The sequence below is a fragment of the Callorhinchus milii genome, unplaced genomic scaffold (genome assembly GCF_018977255.1).
Source record: "Callorhinchus milii isolate IMCB2004 unplaced genomic scaffold, IMCB_Cmil_1.0 Scaffold99, whole genome shotgun sequence".
Classification (NCBI taxonomy): Eukaryota; Metazoa; Chordata; class Chondrichthyes; order Chimaeriformes; family Callorhinchidae; genus Callorhinchus; species Callorhinchus milii.
This window is the reverse complement of record NW_024704840.1, coordinates 114,038-123,678: the sequence shown is the minus strand read 5'-3', so window position 1 is coordinate 123,678 and position 9,641 is coordinate 114,038.

Here is a 9,641-nt window from a genome sequence, read left to right as displayed (position 1 = left end):
CCTTTCATACTCCCCCTTCCCAGTGTTTAGACCCGGTGCTCACTTTCCTTATGTTCAGCCCCCTGTGCTCAAACCCACATGGGCTCACTCCCCTGCTGTGCACAACCTCCGTGTGCTTATTCCACTGTACTCGCCCAACCTATACTCAACTCCGCTTCATGCTCCACCCTCCGTGTGCTCAGAACATCCATTGTCTGCCCTACTGTGCTCACCCTCAATGCGTTCAGATGCTGACATCATCATCCCTTGAGCTCACCTTCTCCTCAGCCCTGCTTTGCTCACCATGCTCCACGTGCACACCACTGTGCTCGCACCCTGTGCCCCCGTGTGCTCTCCGATGAGCTTACCGCATGTACTCCCCACCCTGTGCAACCCTGTTCTCCAAACCCTCTGCTCATTCCCCCACTGCGCTCAACGAACCATGCTTACCCCATACTTATAGCCCTCTCATCACCACACAATTTTCTCGGCCCTTTGTGCTAACCCCAAACCCCGTGTGCCTATTCCCCCTGTGCTCAATATTCCCTGAGCGCAAATCTCTGCGCTAACGCTCCAAGTATTCAACCCTCTAGTTACCCACTGTCCTACACCACCATGTGCTGACACTCTGCGATCAATGGCGTTGCTCACAACCTGTGCTGCCCTGCCATGTGTTCACGCACTGCGCTCACCCACTCTGTGCTTACGCACCATGTACTCCTTTCCACTTGACGCACTTGCTTGTGCTCACCCACAGTGCTCAGCGCCCCGTCGTGACCTCCTAACCATCCCCTTGCTCACACTTGCCCACACCCCAAGCACGAGGTTATTCTAAAAGAAAGACTTATTTAACTGAGCAAATGACGCCGACATCGTATGTTTTGGATTTGAAAAATTGATCACAGTGCTAGGAGCGCAACCACTCCACTCAGGTTCAATAATAAACTAACATATTATGGGATACAAACTTTAACAGTGTTCCTCGATCGGTAGTTTACCGAAAACATGAGAAAAGTAAAATGATCGAAGACTGAAATATTTACCTGAACAGATGACGCCGGCATCATAGGAGTGTGGCCAGGAATAGCCACCACCCCAGGGCTGTGACTGACAATCCCTCAGAGTAGACTCAGTCCCTCTGCACCAAACATACCGCGTCATAACGGGACCTGAGCCTTCGCCAAAGTGAGCGTCTCGTGATGCTGACAGCGCGGCTCCACAGCCCAACTACTTACACACCACAGCCGCGTCCAACATATCCCAACCGTAGTCACCAAAGCCATAGCCATACACTGTGCCCCACTGTCCATCGTGCTGAACCTCCAATCTCCCGGCACACGGGCTGCCGCCATTCACCAGCCTCAAAACATCTGCCATAAGAAAAAACATCTGCCTCAACATCACTGTAAGACATCCCACAGACTATTTAACGGATTCCAGAATAATACAGTAAAAGGTGCATGTCACCTTGGGAGAGTTTCTGGACGTAAAACAATACAACAATAATAATCATTATAATTGTTTCAATGACTGTTAGCTACATGCAGTCGAATACCCGGGTATTAGCACTAATATTAACAAATTATCCCACCTCTAGATATAACGGTTGCAGCTGCGTTTGGAACAGAAGGATACAGTTTTTATATTATGATACTTAATATTATATTATTATACTTTACATAAGATTATTACAATCTATATAAAGATAGGAGATTCCCCCAAAACTAAGGCAGTGGTTTACTGCTTTGCGACAGAATACAGTAATGCGCAAGTGTTACTGAAAGAATATTGTGTAATTTTTCTCTGTCGCAAACTCATTGCTGAATATTATCCACACATCATATTTTGGGGCTTCATTAAAGTTATCTTTAAGTGTAGCTCATCAAGGATAGGTATTGCCCGCGACTCTGAGACAAACAAGACCTTCACGGAGATGTAAAAAACGTTCTACATCAATTGTTTATTGCGCTTTGGCAGATAAACAGATGCAGATATTGTTGTTTTATGATTGCATTAATAGATCGCCTTTTCTTGTCTGAATGTATGTGTGTGTGTATGGGGGTATGGAGGAGGCGCGGACGCATACAATGCACCATCACACACAACACGAACGAAACAAGGCACAGATACCAGCACGACACCAACTCCGGCCAAAGCACCTCGCCCGGAGGACACAGCACCCACCCACAGCGCCAGAGCACAGCCACACCCCAAGGCATAGACCCCATCGACAGTGCACAGTCGTTACAATACAAAATAGAAGACCTCCTCTCGGGCACAGAAACCGTTCACAGGGAATAACCAAACCCCCAGTGTACAGAGACCCCACACAGGGAAGCCCGACCCCAGGTATAGCCAGATCCAGACAAAGACCGTTCTCCCTGGTACAAACCTCTTCCAGGTAACAGCAAATACTCCCACCTCCGACAGCTAATTCTCAGGTAGAGAGGCGCCCTCCATTGGCACACGCTACCTTCCCCTCCCCCACCAAGGAGGGCACAGCTTCCCAACTGGGTACAGCGATCTTCAATCCCTGCAGAAACCCCTCACCTGCAAACCGGTAGACCACTCACAGACAAAACAAACCCAGTGCACACCGACACCTCCCCACGGTACAGACCCTACCATAGGTTCATCCCCTAATCCTGGTCACAAGCCCCCACAATGGTACAGCCCCCACAGGAACAGCCACTCACCCAGAGTACAGAGACATCTCAGAGGACAGTTCCTCCACAGAGCACACAACCCGACACAGCGCGATGGATGGACAGCCGAACTCCAAAGGTACAGCCCGCTACCAGTCACAGACCATCCCCAGGGCAGAGTACACCACTGCCAGAAACCCACACAGACGCAGGCATCTGCCGGAAACAGCTGCTGCCACAGAGCACAGCTGCCAACCAAGGTACAGCATCCCCAGCGTGCACAACCTCCCCCAGAGCAAACGCCCTCCACTCCCTTTTGCTCAAACCTCTTGTGTCCTTACTCATTCTGTGTACAACAACCCTTTGCTCACCCAACCTGTTTACACACCCATCGGCTTACAGCTCTATGCTCCCATCCATACTTACCCCATACTCCCCACGTAAGCACAAATCGAAGATGCTCCCCGTATATTCGTACCACCCCCGTGCTCCCCATCTGCTTTACTCAACATTTTGCTCGTGAACAACTGTGCTGTTCAATCCTGTTATCATCCTCTACATTTGCTCACCACATGTTGTCAAGCCCTGTGCTCATGACGTGGCTCCCTCCTTCTGCTCCCTCCATCCTGATAACCCCATATGCTCCACGTTGTGCTCATTCCCTTGAGCTCAAAACTTCAGTTCGCAGCAGCTTTGGGCACAATCTCCCAATGTGCTATCGCCAGAACCACTTCAATCTTACCCCACTCGTTTAACCAAACCACCGTGATCACCACAGTCTCTGTGCTCATCCCCTGCTCTGTTCAGCTCACAGTACACACGTCATCGTCCTCAACCACCCTGTTGTCCCCACGTGCTAAACCCCAAATCCCCTGTGCTCAGCAGACTTACTCTGTGCTCATTCTCATCCAGTGTGCTAACTCCCCCTTTGCTCGGTACACCTGTTCTCAATCCATGTGTTACCCTCCATGTGCACAATCCCATTGGGCTCACAACCTGTGCTCCTGCCATTTTTCACCCACTGTGCTCAGTCGCCTTGTGCTCACCCATCCTGTACACATTTCCACTACACGCCTTCGCTTGTGCTCTCCCTCAATTCTCACCCCCTGTGCTCACCTCCCCACCCAACCATTGCTCACAACTCGCACACACCCCGAGCACGTTGTTATTCTCAGACACACACTAATTTAACTGAGCAAATGACGCAGGCATCATTGGAATTGGATTTGGAAAATTGATCGCAGGGCTATGAGCGCAACCTCTCCACTCAGTTTTAATAATTAAGTAACATATTGTGGGATACAATCTTTAACAGTGTTTCTCGATCCGTAATTTACCGAATACATGAGAAAAGAAAAATGATCGAAGACTGAATTATTTACCTGAACAGATGACGCCGGCATCATAGGAGTGTGAGTACCCGTACACTGAATAGTGCTTCCAGGGCTGTGACTGACAACCCCTCAGAGTTGACTCACTCCCTCTGCACCGAACATTGTACGTCACAACGGGATCTGAGCCTTCGCCAAAGTGAGCGTCTCCTGATCCTGACAGCGCGGCTCCACAGCCCAACTCCTTACACACGACAGCCGCGTCCGCCGTATCCCAACCACTGTCACCAGAGCCAAAGCTACCCACTGTGCCCCACTGTCCATCGTGGTAAACCTCCACTCTCCCGGCACACGCGCTGCTGCCATTCAGCAGCCTCAAACCATCTGCCAAAAGAAAAAAAACATCTGCCTCACAAACACTAAGACATCACACAGAGTATTGAACGTAATCCAGAATAATACAGTACAAGGTTCATGTCACCTTGGGAAGCTTTCTGGACGGTAAACAATACAAGAACAATAATAATCGTTATAATGGGTTCAATGACTGTTAGCTACATGCAGTCCAAAACCCGTGTATCAGCAGTAATATTAACAATTTATTCCACCGCTAGATTTAACGGTTGCAGCTGCGTTTGGAACAAAAGGATAGAGCTTTTATGTTATTATACTTAATATAATATAATTATACTTTATATAAGATTATTATAATTTATTTAAAGATAGGAGATTCCCCCAAAACTATGACAGTGGTTTACTGCTTTGCTACAGATTACAATAATGCGCATGTGTTACTGAAAGAATAATATGTAATATTTCTCTGTTGCTAATTCATTGCGGAATATTATCCACACATCATATTTTCGGGCTTCATTAAATATATTTATGTGCAGCTCATCAAGGACAGCCATCGCCCACGACTCTGAAACAAACAAGACCTTCACGAAGAGGTAAAATTCGTTCTACAACAATTGTTTACATCGCTTTGGCAGATACACAGATGCAGATATTGTTGTTTTATGATTGCATTAATATATCGCTTTTTCTTGTTTGAGACCCAATAGAGGGAAGCCCGACACCAGTTATAGCCAGATCCAGACAAAGACCTCTCTTCCTGATACAAACGCCTCCCAGATAACAGCAATTACTCCCACCTCCGATAGCTGCTTCTCAGGCACAGCGGAGCCCTCCAAGGGCACAGCGCTCCCTTCCCCTCCCCCAACAAACGAGGGCACAGCTTCCCCACTAGGAACAGCGAACTTCAACCCTTGCACAAACCCCACAACTGCCCCCCGGTAGATCCCTCACAGACAAAATTAAAAAAAAACCAGGGCCCACCGAACCCTCCACACTGTACAGAACCCACCAAATGTTTATCCCCTAAACCTTGTCACAAGACCCCACAATGGTACAACCACCACAGGAATAGCCGCCCACCCAGGGTACAGAGACACCTCAAAGGACAGCCACTCCACAGAGCACCCAACCCGACACAGCGCGATGGATGGACAGCCGAACTCCAAAGTTACAGCCGCCTAAAAGTCACAGAAAATCCCCAGGGCTCAATACTCCCTGCCACATTCCCACACGGACACAGCCATCTCCCGAAAACAGCTGCTGCCCGAAATCACAACTGCCAATCAAGGTACAGCCTCCTCAACGTGCGCAGCCTCCTCCAGGGCAAAAGCCCTCCACGCCTTTTTGCTCAAACCCCTTGTTTCCTTATTCATCCTGTGTACAACAACCCTTTGCTTACCCAACCTGTTTACACACCCATCGGCTCGCAACTCTGTGCTCCCACCCATACTGACCCCATACTCCCCGTGTATGCACAAACCCCAGGTGCTCCCCGTATATTCGTACAATCCCCGTGCCCCCATGTGTTTTACCCAAAATTTTGTTCGTGAACCACTGTGCTCTCCACTCCTGTTAGCATCCTCTACTTGTGCTCACACCTGTTGTCAAGCCCTATGCTCATCACGTGCGCTCCCTCCCTCTGCTCCCCCCACCCTGACAACCACAAGGGCTCCACGTTGTGCTCAGTCCCCTGAGCTCAAAACTTCGGTTCTCAGCACCTGTGGGCCCAATCTCCCAATGTGCTACCGCCAGATCCGCGTACATCTTACCACCCTTGTTTAACCAAACCACCGTGATCACCAACTTCCGTGTGCTCATCCCCTCCTCTGCTCAGCTCACGGTACACACGTCATCGTCATCAACTCTCCTGTTGTCCCCACTTGCTGAACCCCAAATCCCCTGCGCTCAGCAGACTTGCTCTGTGCTCATTCTCATCCCCTGTGCTAAATACCCCTTTGAACGACACACCTGTTCTCAACGCATGTGTTACCCTTCATGTTCTCAGCCCCTTGTGCTCACTTATACTCAACTCAACACTCCGTACTCAGCCCCTTGTTCTCTTCCCCGCATGTGCTCACACCATTTGCTCACCCTTTGTGCTCCACCCCTGAACTGTCCGATGTAATTAACGACACTGTTTTCAACAACTTCCTGTTCTCAAACCCCCGTTGCTTACCTCAACCGTGCTTGTTACAAACCCCGTGTTCACCACCGAGCTCAACGCTCATCCACCGTATACTATTCCCTCCTATCTGCTCACTCCTACTGTGCTCACCGCATTGTCTTCTATCCCTCGTTGCCGCCTTTGTGCTGACCACTTCCCAACTGTTCTCACACAACTCCGTGTGCTCAACACCCCCTGTGATGATACCAAATATGCTCAAATCCTATGCTGTACATCCATATACTTAGTCCCAGTGATCACCCACCCTGTACTCTCCCCCCTGCACTCTGCAACTTGTGTTCGTCTCCTGCGCTCAGCCGCTGTGCTCACCCCACCAAACGTCCCTCTCAGAAAACGACCTGATGATGAGCGACAGATATATTTAACTGAGCAGATGACGCCGAGAACATAAGTGTGCGACCAGCTTTAATGTCCCCAGGGCCATGAGCGTGAACCCTCTCCTTAACACCAACCCCTCCACCCCAGATTTAATAATACACTGACATATTGTGGGTTACCAACTTTTATCAGAATTTCCCTAATTGTTGTTCAAAGAAAACATGAGAAATTAAAAAACGATCAAACAATGAATTAATTACCTGAGCAGATGACGCCGGCATCAGAGGAGTGTGACATGTAATATTGACTCCATGTCCCAGAGGAACAATATCTAAGAGTAGACTCACTCCCTCTGCACCGAACATTGTACATCACAACGGGACCTGAGCCCATCCCAAAGTGAACGTCTCCTGATGCTGACAGCGCTGCTCCACAGCCCACCTCTTTACACACCACAGCCGCGTCCAGCATATCCCAACCACGGTCACCAAAGCCATCGCCAAACACTGTGCCCCACTGTCCTCCATAGTAAACCTCCACTCTCCCGGCACACCGGCTGCCGCCATTCACCAGCCTCACACTCTCTGTAAATACACCATACGCAGTATTGAGAGTCTGTTTCGTCTTTGATTTCCAGTCAATCAGGATAATACAATATAGTGTACATGTACTGAAAATCTGTCACATTTGGAGAACGTTTGGCGTTAAAAAAACAATAATAATCATTGCATTAGTTGCAGTGATTGATAGCTATATACACCCATAACCCAGGTGTCACCATAAGATTAAAAGGATATTGCAGTATTAGCTGTACCTGTTGCAGCTACTTTTGCAAATAAAGGATAGTGATATTATACTTTACATTATTATGCTCTATATTATTATATTGATATTGGATTATTTTACATCATATTGAATGGTATACTTAATATTAAACTATTCTAGTTGATATTAGATTATTATACTCTATATTAGATTATTATACTTTGTATTTAGATTCATGGTCAGCGCACAATTTTAAACAAGTTTCCTCTCTCCACATGCTTCTATTTACCTAGCGATCTTAAGGAACCCAGCAGCCAATTGGCGGATTACACTTAAGGTGAGGATAATCGCTTAAAATAAAGTAATTTGGACAATCAATTCAATTTCGCCCGCGAAACACATAGCCGTTTCGTATTGCAGTACATTCTGTGAAACATTTTGAGACCCGACGCTCTAACAAATACAACGATTATTATTATTATCATAACTTATATTAGATTACTATATTTTGTATTGTATTATTATACGTTAAATTATAAATGTTATTCTTCTACATTATATACGACAGGAGTTTCCACGCAAAATATGACCATCGTTTACTACTTCGTTACAGAATATATCAGTGCAGATCCCGCAGAACAGACTCGCTCCCACTGCACTGAGTACCATACGTCTGAATGAAGCATGGTCGATTAGGAAGATCTTCAAGCGCTAACTGAGATGGAGAAGGAAGGTGCAAGGCGTAGGGTTAGAGGAATGGTGACAATGTTCCCACAGCAACCTTTGGTTGTCAGATTGTGTCACTAACCTGCAGATTCCACATAACTTCTCTCCAGAAATATCACTGTACATGGAAAAGAAAGAACAAAGCATGAATTATTAATACAATAATTCACACAATCAGAGGGCTGATCTTCCGTCACAGAATCTTTCCTTAACTAAAGGCAGCCACGCAAGTTCGCCGCCAAAAAAGATCTTTATTCGTGGAGCGAACACCACCACAAATACAACAGAGAAACAGAGACAGGGATTGGGATTATTGTAGAGAGCTTCATTGGCGGAGTGAGCACCATCACAGACACCATGGGAAGAGCGCACAATAGGACTGAACAAAGATAACTTTCACAGACTGACAAGCACACGGTTGGGCTGAACGGCATTTTCTGCGAAAGGAAAAAACACCAATTACTGGAGATGCTGGATATCAGACAACAAAAACAAAAGTCGTTGATACATTCAGCAGTTGAGGCAGCAGATCTAACGAGCGGTCGTGGAAACGAAACGTTGACTCTCTTTCCTTTCTCCTTAGATGTTGCCTGACATGCTGAGTGTTCCCAGCGACTTCTGACATTTATTTTCTGAGCAAGGGCAGTTTGTGTTTCTGTTTTTCTTTCGAAGCTTGGGGTAGAAGCGATTTGCTGACCACTCGCAACCTGAAAAATTTATGTTTAACAGACTGAGCAGATTTTGTCTCTTTCTGTATGAAGTGTGCTTACTGGCTGTTATTTTTCCTGGTAGCTCCTGTCCCGTTACCCAAAAATAACAACTTGCATTTTGACGGCTTGCATTTATACTGCAATAAATCTACTTTAATGAGGGAAAGCATAGAAATGACTTTCTCTCCTCACTGTCCCCTTTTTCCTTTCTCCGCTTTTGCACTCGCCCCTCCCGCCTCTCCAAAACCAACAAAAAATTAAGGAGCCTGGAGGACAAAGACAACTAAGGTGGTCAAAGGGAAGAGCGTTCAGATTTATCTTGAAGGAAGCAAGGAAAGGGTGAGGTAGGGGGAATGCAGAATGTAGTCCCAGTGGGTGGTTAGAGATTGGCTAAATGCTCGCCTGTAAATGGTGGTGCTGTGAGGTGGGAGACATGAATCAGGCTGGAGTCCGCTGAGCTGAGGGAGCGGGCAGATTGGTAAGGCGTAGGAGGTCGCAGATGTAGGGGAGTGTGAGGACATGGAGGGCTTTCAATGTGAGTAACAGTATCTTGAACTGTATCCAAGGATGGGAATGATAGGGTCACAGAGCGTGGTGGAGGAGATGACACAAGCTGCAGGTGTCT